At 47.2% G+C, this 19,107-nt stretch overlaps 1 long non-coding RNA gene across 1 annotated transcript in view; it reads left to right on the top strand.

The window, feature by feature from the left end:
- The first annotated feature begins 659 nt into the window (after window positions 1-659).
- LOC309864975 overlaps window positions 660-19,107 on the top strand; it is a 53,300-nt gene continuing 34,852 nt past the window's right edge. The window contains exon 1 of the long non-coding RNA XR_014311881.1: window positions 660-805. This is a non-coding gene — a long non-coding RNA (uncharacterized lncRNA). The remainder of the gene's footprint in view (window positions 806-19,107) is intronic.

Genomic DNA, 19,107 nt, shown 5'->3' with positions numbered 1-19,107 from the left:
CATAGGAGACAACTTTCCTAGTGGTCATCTCCACCTACCTAAGACTCAGCATTTCCTAATTTTCTCTCCAAAACTTTCATTTCAGGCCACCTGGGTGGCTCAGTTGGTTGAATAACCGACTCTTGATGTTGGCTCAGGTTATGATCAGTGTGGGGACATCGAGGCCCACATCAGGCTCCGGGCTCAGCAGGACGTCTCCCGGAGATTCTCTCTCTCTCTGCCCCTCCCCCCACACCCGCCCTCTCTCTCTCTCTCAAATAAATAAATAAAATATTTTAAAAACCCTTTCATTGCTTCCTAATTTTTGGCACTTTGGTCCATAGCGCTACTATTTGCCCTGCCCCCCCCCCCCCAACCAAGCCATCAACCATTTGGTCTTATCAGTTCTTCCCTGCACTTCAGCTCAGAGCCTTTGTTTTCTGGTCTCTGCATCACAATCCCAAGCACCTGGTGTTGTCAAAGTTAGGAAACCCAAACAAGCTAACAAGCTCCAGCCACCCACTCGTCCACGCCCCACCGCCTCGCTCTCGGCTTGCGGAACTAGCCTCCTCGCTAGCCCCGGCTTGCCCAGACGGCCCCCCCTGGATGTGTGCCTGGCACCTGGCTGGCTTGATCATGTGGCTTGAGGATGAAGGGGGCAGGAGACAGAAAACGCCTCCGCAAACCTGGGAAACAGGACGCAGTCCAGGTGAGTGCGTAGGACCTAAAGAGGCAGGAGAGGCCAGCAGGTACCTAGGGGTTTCCGGGAAGGCCAGCTGGGAAGCAGCAGTGACCCGAGGGACAAGACGCCCAGGTCAAGAGTAAGGTAATTGTATTAATTTGCTATGGCGGTTGTAGCAAATTACTGTAAACTCGGTAGCTTACAGCCACAGAAATGTACTCTGTCACAGTTCTGGAGACCCAGAAATCTGCAATCAGTGTTACAGGGCCACCCTCTCCCCAGGGGCTGGAGGGGAGAATCCGCTCTCACAGCCCCCAGGCTCTGGTGACTGCTGCTAGGCTGGGAGCTGCTCGCTCCCATCTCTGGCTCCACCGCCCCACTGCCGTGCCCTCTCTGGGTCTTTTCACCCTCTGCTTCTCGCCCATAAAGACACGTGGTTGCATTTTAGGACCCATCCAGATAATCTAGGTTCATCCCATGTCGAGATCCTTAATTTAGTCACATCTGCAAAGACTTTTTTTTTTTTTTTTTTTTTTTTTTGGCCTCATACAGTAATGGCCGCAGTTTCTGGAGATTAGGATGCAGATGTCTTTTATTTATTTGTTTGTTTGTTTGTTTTGGTAGGATCGGGGAAGGCATTATGAAGCCTATTTCAGTGATAAAGTAAATTTGAAATCACGATCCTGGCTTAATCATCTGACCTTGCGGTTATTTTCGGACTAGAGCTGGGTTTGGGCCATGCGGATGAGGCACATGGTATTTCTTTCCCCGGGAAACAGCATGAGCAAAGGCCCAGGGGTAGCTGTAAGGATGTAGGGAAGAGACCAAGGACTAGGCCCACTCCACTGGAAATGTCATGTGTGTTTTGTCAGAGTGCGTGCTCAGACTGGCTACATAATTAAAGAGGGACGAACTAACATAAAGGCAGGAGCTGTTGAGGGCTGCGTCCGAGAAAGGGAGAATGTTGTTGCTTCCTGCGCGGGAAATGGCATCTTGGAAGCTTTGTGGTAGGAGGGTAAGTCTGCCCTCTCCTTGTAAAAGCCACTCCCTCCCTAACTGAGAAGCTTTATGCAGAAGCTTAAATTAATGCTCCAGATGCCCAGATGCTATCTCTGGAGGCCACCTCAGACCTTCCTCTCATCATGTTACTAACATGTGGAGCCTTACACAAAACTATGAATAAAAATCTAATTTCTTGCTTAGCGAAATAAGTCAACTTGGAAAGACAACTATCATATGATCTCCCTGATATGAGGAAGTGGTGATGCAACATGGGGGCTTAAGTGGGTAGGAGAAGAATCAATGAAACAAGATGGGATTGGGAGGGAGACAAACCATAAGTGACTCTTAATCTCACAAAACAAACTGAGGGTTGCTGGGGGGAGGGGGTTTGGGAGAAGGGGGGTGGGGTTATGGGCATTGGGGAGGGTATGTGCTATGGTGAGTGCTGTGAAGTGTGTAAGCCTGGCGATTCACAGACCTGTACCCCTGGGGATAAAAATATATTATATGTTTATAAAAAATAAAAAATAAAAAAATTCTTAAAAAAAAATCTAATTTCTTCAACAGCCCACCACGCCCTTGATGATTTGACCTCTGAATGGCTCGTCAACATCAATTTCTATTTTTTACAGTCCCCACTGGCCCCCTTTTAGGTCTTTGAAGATGTCTAACTCATCCCACTTAAGGGTTTTTGAATGTGCTTTTCCCCCCCTCCTTCCAAATGATCTTCCCACCCTGTGTGGGGCTGGCCCTATCCCATCTTTCGAATCCTACCTAAATGCCATGGTTTCCAGAATATCCCCTCTGGCCACCCTATTTATTTATTTATTTTTAAAGATTTTATTTATTTAGTCAGAGAGAGAGAGAGCGAGAGTGAGCACAGGCAGACAGAGTGGCAGGCAGAGTCAGAGGGAGGAGCAGCTCCCCGTGGAGCAAGGAGCCTGATGCGGGACTCGATCCCAGGACGCCGGGATCATGACCTGAGCCGAAGGCAGCTGCTTAACCAACTGAGCCACCCAGGCGTCCCTGGCCACCCTATTTAAAGTGGCTTCTCCGTCCCAGCTTCCTCACAGCACTCATCACTACTTGTAATGGCGTGTATTTATTATTTACGTGTTTCCTGTCTGCCTCATAGCCTTCCTGAGGGAAAACCATTTCTTCGCCATCATGCACTCAGCAAGTGTTGTTTTAGCACTTGCAGTGTGTCGGGGGCCGTCCCAGCTGCTGGGAGACAGCGGTGAAGGAAAAGTCACCTCTGCTGTCCGAGGGTTCCTATTTCCAGTGGGAGGGAGGCAATAACTGTGCATGTAAATAAATATATAATGTACCAGGTGGTGATGAGGGCCAGGAAGAAAAATCTAGCAAGAATAAGGGGATACAAAGTTCTGGTGCAGAGAACTGCTTTTTAACATTTTTTTAAAAAATATTTTTGTGTATTTATTAGAGAGAGAGAGAGAAGTGAGTTGGGGAAAGGGCATGAGGGGAGGGAACAGAAAGGAGGATCTTTTTTTTTTTTTTTTTAAAGATTTTATTTATTTATTTGACAGAGAGAGATCACAAGTAGGCAGAGAGACAGAGAGGAGGAAGCAGGCTCCCCGCTGAGCAGAGAGCCCGATGCGGGACTCGATCCCAGGACCCTGAGATCATGACCCGAGCCGAAGGCAGCGGCTCAACCCACTGAGCCACCCAGGCGCCCGGAAAGGAGGATCTTAAGCGGACTCCACACTGAGCACGGAGACCCGCACGGGGCTCGATCTCATGACCCTGAGATCATGACCTGAGCAGAAACCAAACGCTGGAGGGTTCACCGATGAGTCATCCGGGTGCCCCCAGAATACTGCTTTGACGTCTGAGCAGAGAGAGACCTGAAGGGAATAAGGGATCAAGCCATGCAGATATCTGGGAAAAGCGTTTTCTGCATAGAGACGAGAGCAAATTCAAAGCCTCTGAAACAGGAGTAGTTTGGCCCATGTGCTCAAGGAAAGCAAGGAGACAGAGTGGCCGCACGGGAGACAGCCAGGGGAGAGCATGGTACGCCTGAGGATGCAGCAAACACTCTGGATTTTGCTTGGAGAGACATGGCAGTTGTTGCCGGATTCTGAGCCGTGGGATGAGACGCTGCAACTTACATTTTTCAATGGCTGCTCTGGCTTTTCACCTGAGAACAGACTGTAGGGGAAGGTGAGAACAGCAGCGAGACCCATTAGGAAACCATCGCAAAAATCCCCCATATGCAATGGCAGCGGCTTGACGCAAGGGAGTAGAGGTTGGGTTGGTTTAGGGTCAGAAGGTGGATATATTTTGAAGTAGAGCTAATAGGACTTGCTGACAGATTAGAAGTGGGATGTGAGAGGAAAAGGAATCAAGAATGATTCAATTTCTTTCTTTCTTTTTTTTTAAACCGGAAGGATACGTTCTCAGTGTTCCAAGTCAGAGCAGATTTTGGTCGAGAGACTAGAACTTAGCTTTGGATATGTGGCATTCGAGATGCCTAGGAGAAATCCAAGCGGAAATGCTGAAGAGAGAGAGGGTTTTAGGAGTCTGGGGTGTGAGCGAGAGGTTGGGACCAGGCCAGGTCACCAAGATGAGGTATTCTCGGCGCACAGCCATTGGAACAGAGCAATAACATGGGGACTTTGTGATGGTTCAAAACATGAGGTCTGAAGACTGAGGAAAGGCCGGTATTCAAAGATCAGGGCCAGAGGCACCTGGGTGGCTCAGTGGGTTAAAGCCTCTGCCTTTGGCTCGGGTCATGATCTCAGGGTCCTGGGATCGAGTCCCGCATCGGGCTCTCTGCTCAGCAGGGAGCCTGCTTCCCTCTCTCTCTCTCTGCCTGCCTCTCTGTCTACTGTGATCTCTCTCTGTCAAATAAAAAAATCTTTAAAAAAAAAAATTTTTTTTTTTAAATTTAAAAAAATTCAAAGATCAGGGCCAAGAGGAGCTAGGTAGAATGAAGGACTGAACAGTCAAATGGGAAGAAGAAAGATAAAGTCATGCCTAGGGGCCACATGAAGCTAGTGGTTCAAGAAGGAAGGAGCCATGGGCTCATCGAATACGCTAGACAGAACCACACATCTGTTTTGTTAGCTCTTCCCTTCAGTGTGGGGCGTGTCGTACATGCCACGTAAACGTTGCCAAGAGATGAGGTGAGGCTTGTGTCCTTATTAATCTAATGAAGGACTAACTTTCTAGTTTCAGAGGTGGAGATGGAGAAGGTTTTTTCATCTAGAGGAGAGTTTCTTAACATGGAGATCTGAGCTCACTAAGAGAAGCACAAGATACTTTCACGGAGATCCCTCCATAGTGCCAGCTGGTGAAAAAATGAGTTAAGAGTTTCTGTTTCTCAGGGAGGGTGCCTGGGTGGCTCAGTCGGTGAAGCTTCTGACTTCAGCTCAGGTCATGATCCCAGGGTCCTGGGATCGAGCCTTGTGTCGGGCTCCCTGCTCAACAGAGAGTCTGCTTTTCCCTCTCCCTCCACCGCTCTCCCCCGCTTGTGCTCTCTCTTTCAAATAAATCAATAAAGTCTTTAAAAAAAAAAAAAGAGCCTATTTTCAACACAGGGAGGAACCGTAAAATGGTGATGAGGAAAGGACTAGGAGAGCTTCTCAGCTGCCGAAGTGAGGATAAGTGTCTGAAGGGAAGAGGGACGGCTCTTCCTTGACAGATGCAACAAGGGGTGCAGGGAATGTTGGTGGTTTTCCCCCAGAGCCATCACCCTCCCTCTCACCACAGAAGCTGACCCCTCTGTGACCAGCCAGAGGTCATATTCCCGCCCAATTGACAAATCATAGCGGGGGTGGCTGGTCCCTCAGGAGCTGGAGACCCTTGAACAAAACTGACTCATCAATCTGGCCTAAAACAGTGCTGTCCCAGAGGACTCGAATGTGAGCCATGTATGGATCTAAAAGGCTGAGCAGTCCCATCAAGAAGCAAAAGAAAAAAAAGTGGAATTAATGTTAATAATATATCTTATTTAAGCCAACATATCCCAAGTATGATCATTCCAACAGGTAATCAATGTACAAAATATGAAAGAGACATTTTGCATTCTTTTCCCTTTTTGTCACAAAATTGGTGTGTATTGTACACTGGCAGAACATCTCCATTGGAACCGGCCGTGTCTCCAGGGCTCAGCAGCCCAGTGTGGCTAGGGGTTACCATCCGACGCTCGCCAGTGGTCACATAGGTAATCTAGCCATGCACCTACATTTCCAATGCGCAGTGCTTCAATTCAAAGCTGCCTTAGCAGAATTATGTCCATAGTTACTGGTATTAGCTTCTTCAGGGGAAAGCTGGAGAGCAGAGGATGAAGATCCCGGAGGTTGGGGCCCCAGGGAGGGGAAACGGTGCACACAGTGTCCCTCTCCGTACCGTACTTTTCTTTCTTTCTTTCAAGATTTTTATTTATTTGAGAGAGAGAGAGAGAAGCAGACTCCCCATGGAGCTGGGAGCCAGATGCAGGTCTTGATCCCGGGATTCCAGGATCATGACCTGAGCCAAAGGCAGTCGCTGAACCCACTGAGCCACCCAGGCGCCCTCTCCGTAACTTTCTAAGACCATCTTCCCCATATCTAGATGCCTGCAGTTCCCTAGACACTGGGACCCTCGGATCCACAAAACAGAACTGGATGTCTTAACTAGCACCCGTGAAACCCCAGGGTCAGCAGAAAGAAGAGAAACAAACACTGTGTGAGCTTCCGCCTTTTCCTGATTCCTTCCTGAGGCTTCATAGTCCTACAAATGCTTCCTCTCCTTCCCTCACGTTGGCTGCCCCGTGTCTGGGGAAGGTGAGTCCTTTGGGGGGGGGGGGTTGCAGGCTCTTTGGAGATGGAGGGCTGGACACATGAGTTATGAGTGAGGGACCTAGCGTGTTCCTTGTCCTGCAGCGCTTACATTTAAACAGTGATGTTTGGGGAGAAGGATGTTTAATTCAAAGAAATTGATATATAATGGTGGAATTTTAGGTACCATGGATTGTCAATCTAAGGAGAGGGGATATTTTTTGCAGACTGTCTACCCGTTCTCAGTGTCAGGAAGCTACTTGGTCACCTAATCCCAAGTTCCTTCCTTCTTTCTGCAAAGGGTGGTTGGACCTTGCCTGTAGGCTCGGTGTTCCTTGAGCTGGAAATGAGGGCCAGGAAGTTGGCACCTCACAGCTGGTCCTTCTCTGAATCTGAACACCTGTTTTTAGAAACCGAGCCCCTGTGTTTTCCATGGGGCCAAGGCCACCGCTAGTCCCTGCCTGTGTCAGCACCACCCAGCTTTCAACCTGCGGGCTGAGCGCCATCCCTTTTCCCGTGGTAATCTGGGCCGGCCTGGCCACGTATTAAAACTCCCCCGTTTGCCTCACTCCCTATAGGTGTGGTTGGGATTTAGTCTTAATGGTAGTAAAGTTCTGTTTATGAGGCATCTATAATGGTGGTGGGCACGGAGGGAGCTTGGTGCCTCATACACATTACGTCACCTAATTTTCGTGCAACCGTTCCAAGTACACGTTGTTATCCTCATCTTTAAGATGAGGCAACCGCAACTCGGAGATATTAATTAACTGACGATCTCACAGCCAGCACACGGTAGACTCAGGATTGAAACCCTAATTTGTCTGAGTCCAGAGCATAAACCAAACCCCACCAGCCCATGGTCTTGCTGTCCAGGCTGGTATTTGGTAGGGGCTGTGATCGATCCAACATGTTCAAGTTTTCCTTCGCATCTTACGTGGGTGTGCCTTGTCTCTGTGGCTGGGCTTCTGTCCCGGATCTTGACTTTTACTCCTGGGATTGAAGATCACCCTGACCCCAGTGGACTTTGAGAAGACCCTATGCCTCCTGCCCCAGGGCTCGGCTACCTCCTGTCCCCCAGGGCCGCCCCTGTTCCCTCCAGCTGCTAGATGGAGTCTTGTGAACCGCGTACAACCCTCCTGCTTGCCTACATTCACGATCTCGACCTAGAGATGGTTGTAGCCATGTGCTATCCTCTCCTCTTTAAATGGTTCAAGCCCATGTATGTTCACCCATGATGGGCCTGCTAGAGGTGGGAACCCCCATCGGGACCCACACTTTGTAATGAACTTGCTATGAGAGATGTCCTGTGTTCCCCGACCTCATTTCATGATTTCCCCTTGAGCTCTTTAACTTAAAACATAGTCTCAGCCCAACCCCTGTTTTCTGACCTAGCACTGGATTTGCTCTCTAAGATTTCATATGATTCCCAGGCTCTGCCTTCAACCTCACCTCCCGGAAACACTGCTGGGAAAGATGGGCCGGACCCCGCGACCTACCAGAACGTGTGGGATTTTGCCCCCGTGCATGTTGCCTGGCTTCTACCCATCGGAGGAGGCAGGGTTCAGGCTCCGGCTGGCAGATTTGAACACTGGCACCGACCCATGTCAGACCCTAGTTTGTGGTTTGGACAGCTGGCTCCTCTCCTTGGGGCCATGCCCGAAACCAAATGAATCCCTCTTGCTTGGTCGCTGCCAATTTGCAGCTCATTTTTCCAGTGTTCACCTACCGCTGAGATCCTTGCCTGCCCCGTAGCCAAATCAGCCCAAACCATAGCATCCACTTTCCCCCGACTTTCAGAAAACCCCCGCCTAAACTCCTGAGCTCTGTTCTCACTTCAGGACTCCCTAGCCGTAGTGCTAGAGACTGCGTGGGCTTGCCAGCACCCAACGCCTGGCTCTCCCCTACCACACTGCCCTCCCTGCTTTTGGTCCATCCACGTAGGAACCTCGCCAACACCCACTGCCTGCGCGGACGGCTGCCGAACGCCTTCTCCAGACACCCACCCAGACCCAGCCTCCGCCTCCCCGACACTCACCACCCTATGGCTTCAGTCATGGGTTCCACGGGCTGGTCTGTCTGGTGTGTCTGGTCCTGCCCATTCCTCACCTGGCCTCTCTTCTTGGCTCCGATGTTTAAAATCCAATTGCCACGAAGGCACTGCCTGCAGGCTGCCCAGAATATGTGGGACCTGCCTGACGTTCTTCTCATTCATCTTCCGGCACCCCCCTTCCCCCCACACTGGCTTGTATTGATCTCAAGAGGCTTTATACGTGTACATCATCTCCTCAATTAGGTTTTGAGCTCCTTTAGGTTAATAACTGTGTCTTATCCTGAACGAATGTAATAGACATCGAGCCCTTCTTCTGTCTTTAGCCCTGCGCTGGCTCCTAGAGTGGAGGTGAGTGGGTAATGGGGAGCAGGAGTGCGGCATCATAATTCCCAAAGTAGCCTTATACCTGGAATACGCCTGTGAAAAGAAATTTGTCCTTGACGCTTGTATCTGGTATCAGCACGAGACTGTAGAACTTGCCCCTGACCTTGGCCTTGTATCTTGACCTTGGCCTTGTATGTTCAAGAATATCCCTGCCCCCTTGGTATATGTTCGGTAGCCGGCACTTACCTTTGATTTAAACCCTTTGTCGGTGCAGCTGGGTCGCTTCATGGCTGCAGGGGAGAACGTGTGTCTGGCAGAGATCCATTGGTTTGAGAAGCTGCGAGACTGTGAGGTTCTCTGTGCAGGGTATTCATGTGTAAGAGCTGCCTGTTCCAGAATTTCTCCAGAAGCTAGCAAGAGTCCTGAACCGGTCGTCATTTTGGTCTTGCCGGTCTGACAGGATTGGGAAGGTCCGAGAGCGTTAGGACCGACTTTTCTTTCTTACCTGATGCTTTCCTGCCAGCACGCGGTGGCCTGTTCATTGCCTAGAGTTGGAAAACGGTTTGCATGTACAACTGTAAATTTATTCATCCTTTGAATTTATGTAAGGTTTTTATACACAAGTTTCAATTCCTTAAGAGATGACAACAAATTTTGGTTTGCTCCTGTCATGTTTGAACATTAGGCCCGGCAGCGTGTCACTGGGTGAGAGAAATAAAGTGCTTCAGCTGGGGAAAAAAAAAAAAAAAGAAAAAGGGGCCTTAGATAGAGAGGTCATGTGATTGATCGTTCACATGGGGAGACTTTCGAGAATGAAAGGGGTCCTAAGAATAATTAGTGACGGTAACTGGTCTCCAGCAAGTGCAAACCAGGACTAGCATGAGAACTGGGAATTTTGTCACCCTTCTTACGCATGGTCTGGTGTGGCCTTTGCAGACTCAGCACACTGAGCCGTCTTATGTGCCAGGTCTGGTGGGTGGCAGTGCCCGGCTCCTGACTCCCAGCCCTTGTTGTTTCTCTTGCCTTTCATTTGAATCTTTGTCCTTTAGAAATCTGTAATCTAGTAACCAACGCACAAGAATCAGGGGGGAAAAAAAAACAGACAATGTATGTCAGTTAACTGCCGAGTAACTGATACGGGCAAGCACTTTTCAAATGGTGTTCTAGAATACCCCACTGTTTCTCAGGCTGTCCACAGAGGGAGGAGAGGGCGACCATATCCCTACTTCTATCTACCAGAGTCCCTCCGATTAGACCTGCTTTCCATACTGGCTTCTGTTGGATTTTTGTGCTCAATAAATTTTACGGCCTTCAAAAGCAAGGAATCTTTTGGTAGATAATAAATAGAATGAAAATACAAGGAGGGAGAGACTCTTCCTGTGTCTGTAGGCTTTTAGAAGCCAGGGTACTTAACTCAGGGCTAAAATGATGGGCGTAATTTAGATACTTCTAATGTTCTCCCAACCACATCCAACTCAATATTGTGACCCAGGTTGTTGCTTAATAGATACTAGTTGACTTTTTTGGCCCTCCTGTACACACAAACACTTTTTGTGGTTTAAAAAAAAAAGTGCTATGATCATAGCTAACCAACATGACCTCATACTTTTTTCTTCGATTCCTGCTTCCTGAATCATTCCACATCCTTATCCTTCCTACGTGACTCCTAACACACGCACAGTAATGATACACACACAATAATGATAGTTGGAGGATCTTTGTCTAGTAGCAGGGCCTACTTCGCCCACCATGATGGAGTCCGGCTGACTTGATTCCTGGTGGCGGTGATGGCTGGTGATGGGGGTGTCGTGGTATTGCTTGAACACAGACAGGTGGGCCAGGGGAGGGGGTCAGTGATGTAAAGCTGATGGCAGCCGACTCGCACCCATGGAACACCGTGGGCTTGTCCCCATTCACATAGGAAATGGAATTGCTAATGAGCGCCTTCCATGCTGGGATGTGCAGAGATGTGCAGGGCTCTGTTACATCTGCAGCGGAGTGAGCCTGCAAGGAACCAGGGAGGCTCAGAGTCAAGACGGGCTGGGGACAGCTGCTAGTAATCCCAGCTGCCTTGATGGATGTAAAGAAGTGCAGACGGGCCACAGGGTTCTCCTGCACCAGACAGAGGAGGAGATGGAAGAGAAACTGGTTTAGGTCACGTCCAAGTCCTTCTGGCTTCTAGGGTCATGGTGGTGTCAAAGGACACCTAATAAGCTTCAGTTCTAGCACAGTTTTTGGTGAGATCTGTGTGTGCGGTGTGCCTTAGCCCTGGAGCTTCACATTACAGCAATTGCAGAGATTGTTAAGTTTAATTTCATCCCATCTACAAAGGTTTTCTATTTAAGAAAAGGTAACCGATGCAGTTCTCGAATCTTCAAAGATCCACCACCCTGTCCCTCTGGGGCCCTGGAGGAGGTGGAAGGAACTCTGCCTCTCTCCTCTTTGTAAAGAGAGGAAATCAATGCTCTCCTTTCTTACAGGCGCATAAAGCTCTACCACATGCCGACCAAAGAACCAGACTCCCTGTACTCATTCAAATTATAAAGGGACACCTGGTGACTTGCCACTTAGTGCCTGGTATATTATGCCAATGTACATAAAATAAGCAGAACGCTTGACAGAGGTCAAGTTATCACCCATCATTAGTGACAAATTGCCTTGAATTCTCTCTTACACCCACAGGGGCAATGAATAGCCTTACTTATTTATATTTTAAGATTTTATTTTTAAGCAATCTCTACACCCAGCGCCAGGCTAGAACTTAAAACCCCCAGATCAAGATGTGCATACTCCACCGACTGAGCCAGCCACGTGTCCCTAGCCCAATTTATTTATTATTATCATATAATGCATTGTTTGTTCCAGGGGTACAGGTCTGTGAATCATCAGTCTTACGCAGTTCACAGCACTCACCATAGCACATACTCTCCCCAGTGTCCATCCCCCAGTAGCCTTTATTTATTTATTTATTTATTTAAGATTTTATTTATTTGACAGACAGAGATCACAAGTAGGCAGAGAGGCAGGCAGAGAGAGAGGGGGAAGCAGGCTCCCTGCTGAGCGGAGAGCCCAATGCGGGGCTCCATCCCAGGACCCTGAGATCATGACCTGAGCCGAAGGCAGAGGCTTAACCCACTGAGCCACCCAGGCGCCCCAGCCTTATTTATTTTCAAGCATACCTTCAAATAGTTGTTATTCCTTGAGCATAACAAACACTTTACATACCTCACCTCGTTTTTGGCTTCACCTGGATGCTAGGAAGTGGGGATCCTGTACCATTTTATAGGAAATCGAGTGACTCTCAAGGCATCAGAGCTGAACTCTGAATCCACATCTCTATGAAGCCCAGTCTCTTGACCAATGCACTCTACCTCCTACCAAAGGCTTCACCAAACATTGACTCTTTAGTCTCGGGACTTGGGTTTTTATTTTTGTAGGGGAGAGAGCACCTAGGAGACCCTACATCCTAAAAGGTAATTAACGCTAAATAGATGCCTCCCCTCGAAAAAAATGAAACAAGATGGGATCGGGAGGGAGAAAAACCCTAAGAGACTCTTAATCTCAGGAAACAAACTGAGGGTTGCTGCGGGGAGGGGTGTGGGAGGGATGGGGTGGCTGGATCATAGACACTGGGGAAGATATGTGCTATGGTGAGCGCTGTGAACTGTGTAAGACTGATGATTCACAGACCTGCACCCCCGAAGCAAATAATACATTATATGTTAATTAAAAAAAAAAAAAAGGAAATAAACGCTTCCCCTCTTGGAAGTTGTGATATGTTTCAAGAACAGATGACACGATCAGGAAGAGTCTGCCATTTAGGGCAAGCCATAGCAGTTGTTGTGAACATTTTATTATTGCCCACCAGAAGCATAACTAAGGCCCAATGATTCCATTTTTCTCTCGCCTCACTGTGACAAGGCACTGCAAAGACATTTCATTATAACCCCTAAGGGAAGTTACACTTCTGGGAAATGAATAGTTATGTAACACTGGCTAAAAAAATAAAAAAATTAAAAAATTCACCAAAGTTAGGCTTACATCAGGGTAGGGCAGACATGCCTCCTGGAAATCAGTGCCGAACAGCATCGAACCTGCACCCTGGGCACCCATCAACCTTTTTTATTTTGATTTTGCAATATTTTGTGCTCCACTTATCAACTTAACTGCGTTGCAATGTTATGTCACAAGAATCCTGGCTCATGTCTTTTAGCGAGTAAAATAAATGCATCCGTGAGCCTCAGGAACACAAACGGGAAATCAATTTATACAGAGAGCTAACAAAGGATTAGAACAAAAAAAAATTCTGGTGTCAGGAAGAGAACCGACATCCGGTACAAAAATGAGAACAGGAGTTTAAGGAAGACACAAAGAGCAATAGCTCGTAGAACAAAGGTTAATAACCAAACTGGGTGGGTCTGAGCTTCTATAAATACGAGTAGGTAAAATTCTGAGCTGACTGAGAATTGACATTGGACTTGATTCCCAGCGCCCTCTTTGATGTGTGTGACTTTGAGAAACCCAATTATTCTGTGCCTTAATTTCTTTATCTGTAAAATGGAGTCATTGACTGCCTACTCAACTCCCCTTGTGGTTATAAAGATTACCAAGATAAGGGTTACAACATCCTCTGAGGAAATGTACTGCACAGATACAAAATACTTGTGTTATTAGAAGCAATGCTATATTTCACTTTCAATTTCCTCTGACTAGAGTGTGCAAAAGTCATATTCCAAGACAAATCATCAGGCGTTCTTTGGCTCTCCCTATCCTGGTAATTACTTCCCTATCCTCTTTGTCAGGATCCTGTTTGGAATGCATGAGAAATCAGAAGTTATTAGTTACTCCAAGGTTTGTGTCTGATGCCTCAATTGGAGTACATGTCTACATTTAGTGTCTTAAATTTTGAGTTTGCTCAATTGGAGTACATGCCTACATTTAGTGTCTTAAATTTCAGGTTTATTTAAAAAGCGCATCGGTGGTGAGAATAGGAAATTGGAAATTTCTTGTGGAGCACATTCTTTGTGATAAAGATCAATCATGCTTACATTCAATGTAAAATTTTTAAGGAGTGCATTGATTAGGAAGATAGGAAAAATTAATTATTGTAGGAAAACAAAGAGGATTGCCAGCATTCTGTTAGGCTAACTTGGCATCTGAGTTTTATAATATAAGAAGATTCAGCAAGCTGCAAGTTCTTTTGGGGAGTGATGGAACATGGCCTTCAGAACCACAGCAGCCCAAATTAAGGGTGTCTTCTCACAGATACTATACAGGGCTTAGCTATTGACTTACTCTTTCCGGGGTATAACATTTTCTGGTCAATTAGTACAATACTCTGAGATGAAACGTTACCAGTGCCGCCATAACTTGTTGAAACAGAAACTGCTGCCATCTTGAAAAACCACTGGTCCTACTCTCAAGATATCTGCGAGATACATGGTGGAAAAGAGGTCATTGGCTCCTTGGGAAGAGGATGGAGTGGGGCACCTAGAAGATAAGGTTTCAGTTCTAGCATTCTTTTCTTTTGTGTCCTCCATCCTGGTGAAGCAAGGCACCTGGCCCAGTTAGTGTCTCACCCAGGACAGCTCAGGTCCAGTTGAGTTCTGTGGACCCAGGTAGGAAGGCCTGGGCATTGCCTTCTGAAGAGCTCTACCTCAGTGGAAAGAGCATAGACTGGTCAGGGCAGGAGAATAGAAGGCATGTTGTGTGAGAAAGGAAATTATCAGACCTCAAGTGCAGCTTACAGGGCTGGAGTCAGAACTCAGAGAAGAGGAGCCAAAGGGAAAAGAAACCCAAGACGGGCATCACTTAACTCATGCCACCTGATGCCTGGGGCAGAGCACTGCTCCAAGCACAAGTCTGCACCAGGCAGCACCTCCTCCTTCAATGATAATTTGAATAAAGACTTTTGAGCTCCTGAATGTGCCAAATGCTATGTTGGGCAGTGAGGATCCCATGTTGTTCTTGGTCTCTTGCTCTCCAACTCACTTTTTCTTCTGATAATAACAACATGAAGTTCTTTTAAGGAACCACTCCCAGCATCCTTGCTCAATCCCCGTGGTTTAGAGAGTCTCCACCTCCCGCTGCGGGGACAGAGAATGTGCCTCAGGGCTGGCCAGTCACCGCACTGAATCCCCCAGCTGGTGATTGGTTCAGAGATGGCAGAGTCCCTCGGGTTCCTCCAATCAGAATAAAGCCAGAACTGAAGGCGGAAGCACTGGGAATTACTTTCTCCTGGGATTACTAACACTGAGAATGAAGTGAGCTGGAATTGCCAGGACCTACCGCGTAGCTCCTAACCTACATGGTGGGAGGCAGAGCTAAGATGGAGAAAAATGGAATTCCAAAGATATTATTAGAGCTTCTGGATCCAGGCCAAATCATTGTGACACTAACCCTGAACTTCACAATTGTATGAGCCAATAGTTTTGTTTTGGTTTGTTTTCCTTTTCTTTTTCTTTTCTTTTCTTTTCTTTTTTTTCTTTCTCCTTCCTTCCTTCCTTCCTTCCTTCCTTCCTTCCTTCCTTCCTTCCTTCCTTCCTTCCTTCCTTCCTTCACTCTTCCTTGGCTTAACCCAGTTTGAATTAGTTTTTATATTCTTTGTCACCAACAGTGAAAGAATTTTGATAGAGAGACAGAAATGAAAAGACATCATTCCTGATACCGAGACTGCAGAACTGTGGTAAGGGCAAATTTAGAGATACATTCCCAGTGTGGGGGGTAGAGCAGAGGGAGCACCTGATTCTGACCAGGGAGTAAGTTCCCGTGGCCTGGCGAGGGTGATTAGCCCACACTCCTCCTGACCATAAGACATACATTTTCTCTTCCTACATGCCTCAAGTTAATTAGTTTTAGTAGGACCCAGTGGTCTGGAAAGAATTTCTGGCAACTCCTTTTCTTCTCCAATTTCCCCTAGTCTCTGTATTTCATTAACTGGTGGATATTGCTAAAGACCCTATGGTCAAGTCAAAGATTGTACTGGTGAAAATGACAAGGGGAAATATATTTTTCTTTCTGTAATGAGACAAAAATTGCCATTAAACCCCCTCCAGAGCAAGAACAGGTCATGTAAATTACCACCACCGACAAAAAACCCACAACTTATGGCACTGTCTGGTATTTTTTATGGTGGGATAGAATCTTGGAGATACTTCTGAAGCCTACTAAATTCCTGGATGCATACAGCTCTTGTGCCCTCCTCCAAGCTAGATAGCCTCCTTCAGCCTGTGGAATGACTGCTGTGGCCATGATGTGAATTGACAAGATTTGCTTGATAAAGACTGGCAATTATCTCTAGCACACAGTGTCTCTGGAGTTGCAGGCTGGCATGGAGGAGGTGGAGAGTGAGGTGGAAAGAATGTGACCTTAGAGTCAGATGGATCTATTTTGATTTCTTACCATGCCCAATCAAGATAATTAACTTCTGTGAACACTGATCTCATTCATGCAACGGAGATAATAGTAGCTCACTCCCATGGTCTCCGCGAAGCGTGAACGGGACTGAGGGCCTCACACTCTGCTGGTCACATTCTGTACTACAGCTCAGCTTCCTTGCAGCGGTCCCACTGGAGTGCAGACTCCCAGAAGAGAGAAACTGATCTTTCACTCCTTGCCTGCCCTCAATGCCTAGATAGTTCCATGGCATAAGGTAGATGCACCATGAAAGCACTGTGTAAGCAAGTGCATCCGGAAGCCTGACTGCTTTCCCTTCCTCAGCGTCTGCCTAGTGCTCTTTCTAAATTTGGAAAAACATGAAAGTGCTGATTGGAATCCCCCGGCCAGATTATAGAGCTATCCCTCACCATCTTGTCTTGGCTACCCATCTGGAGGTCTTAAACCGGCCCTGAAGGTGGAGGAAGATATTTCAGTGATTCAAAGACATTGTTAGACTGGGCAGGTGCAAAGTCAACTTAACATTGACTTCCTAGAGCTCAAAACATCAAATTTCCGCTGGATATCCTATTACATTATATTTGTATTATGAAGGGGCAGCTTTAAACTCTTGGGAAGTGGGACCCCCGAATCACAATAGTGTATGCAAGACAATTTTGTTTGTTTCTCAAAGAAGAAGAAGGCTGGAGGAAGGTGGTCAAGGGAGGACAAGATGGCACCACAAAGGCATCAATATCCAGCTTCCATCTGGCTTTCTCCTCCGCCATCCTTGGCATGTGGCTTCCAACTTCACAAGAGGCTGTGGGTGCTAAAAACATCACATCCAAGTCGGAGGGTGGACAGAGGAAGAACGAGTCCTTGACAGCTGAGCAGACCCCTTTTCCAGGAGCCCTGTGCCAAGTCTTCCATTTCCACTCCTTGGCCATTCATGCTGCAAGAGAACACGGAGACAGAGCATATGTTTTTAAAGCATGACATATTTACGCTTCCCAAATATAGAAGCAAGGGAAGAACAGAGTGAATGCTGGCGAGGCAATTAGCAGTCTCTGACCGATTATTGTATCAAAATGAGTAAACGGCGATAACAGAATTCATCCATCCTGTTAATTTATGGAAAAAGTCTTGGATGGATGAAAACGTAGGCTTGGGGAAGCTCTGCTTGGCCACCAGCTCCCAGAGCACCATTGCAGGACTGGCCTGCTTCATCGGCTGATGCTTCCAGAACCCCTAAACCATGTGGCCTCTGCACCAATCAGCGTGCTGCTGGTCTCTGAATCACCACACGTCTCCACGAGTGGGCTTGCCAGAAAAGGAAGCCCCTTCCGTGTGCATGGCTTCCTTCTCGTGTGGCTTCCTTCCTCCTTCCAAGTTGGGCAAAGCGAGTCTGTCAGGACTAGTGCCCCGTGAGGAAGCCCAGCTTCCTGCCAGGTAGAAAGTGGGTTTGAACACATGTTGAGTAAACCAACTGGCCATTTTTGCCCCAGTAATTTAACCTGCTGATACCATACACGAATTTGTCATTTTCAGGAACTGCGTGTCCTTCCCTTTAACACTCCTTCCTTGATTTACTGATTGACTTAATCAACATGATCCAGTGCACACTTTGCGTCTGTGTCATACGAGGAGCGAGGCATTAGAGATGTAGTTATGGTCTACACTGGGGGTGACGTGAGGGCCGGTAGTGAAGTGATCTGTGGAGACCTGGAAGGTGCCGGCAAGCACTTCTCATGGCCAGCCATTAGTTTCTGGAAAGGACCGCAGTCTCCATGCTTGCACATCTCCCCACACGTCAAGGAAAGCCAGAATTTGAACTTTCATGGGAATTCTTCACGTTCTTAAAATCAAGGATTTTTTTTTTTTTTTAACACTAGTTGGACTTCAGAATAACCTTGAATTCTTAAAAAAAGAAAAAAAATGCTCCAGTCTAATCAGGAGATAAACATCACACAAATCCCAAGGGAGGAACATTCTACAAACACCTGATTGGTATTCATCAGGACCAAGACCAAGGTAAATCTGAAGGACTGAGATGACCAAGTGAAGCCTTGGGAGACAGGACAGCTGAATGGAACATGGTAACCTGGGTAAGATCCTGGAAGAGAAAATAAAATCACCAGGGAAAAACAAAGTCTGAATAAAATATGACATCAGTGAATGATACTGAGTCAATACGGTTCACTAATTGCAATGTAAGATGTTAAGAGGGAAAACTGGCCAGCCGTGTGATGTAGGAAAATAGTCAGTACTATCTGCAACAATTTTGTGACTCTCAAACTGTCCTAGAATGAAAAGTTTATATTCTGATGTCTGTATTCTGATGTCCTTCTCGGACAAGTTTAAGCAGAACCGCTTAGAGGGTAGGACGGAGGCAGTGACATTTGGGGGAAAGTTTTGCAGGCGGTTGTAATGTGCAGTCAGGGTTGAGAAGCAGCCCATTGCATTTGGCAACTGACTCATGTATTTTAAAAACACTGTGATGGTAAAACAAAACATCTGTGGGGCCATATGCAGCCTGTCACCACCAGTTTGGGAATTCTGCTCTACACTTTCAAGAAAATTATAGTATAGTTAGGGAGAAACACATATAATCAAATACAGAAGTAATGGCTGAAATTTGTAGAGCATGTGAGCCTCAAAGAAGCCGTGGGGTTCAAGTGGGAGAGGGAGAGATGGTGGTGTTCGGGGGAGCTGAGCTCCTGACATCTCTTCCCATTGTTCATCTATTTCTTTTCCCCGCACTTTGTCTGCTATCACTGTCCCAGGGAGGAGGCGTGGGGGCGGCACATACAATCCAGTGGCTAATCAGACCGACTTCTCCAAGAGTGGTCATTGGCCATCCTGGCTGGCGTTACCTGGGAGCTTCTTACAAATGCTGACTCTCGGGCTCTGGTCCA

This window comes from Mustela nivalis (assembly GCF_964662115.1).
Source record: "Mustela nivalis genome assembly, chromosome: 5".
In the NCBI taxonomy this organism is placed as follows: domain Eukaryota; kingdom Metazoa; phylum Chordata; class Mammalia; order Carnivora; family Mustelidae; genus Mustela; species Mustela nivalis.
Note: the sequence above shows the minus strand (reverse complement) of the source record. Positions and strands in the feature narration are given on the sequence as shown.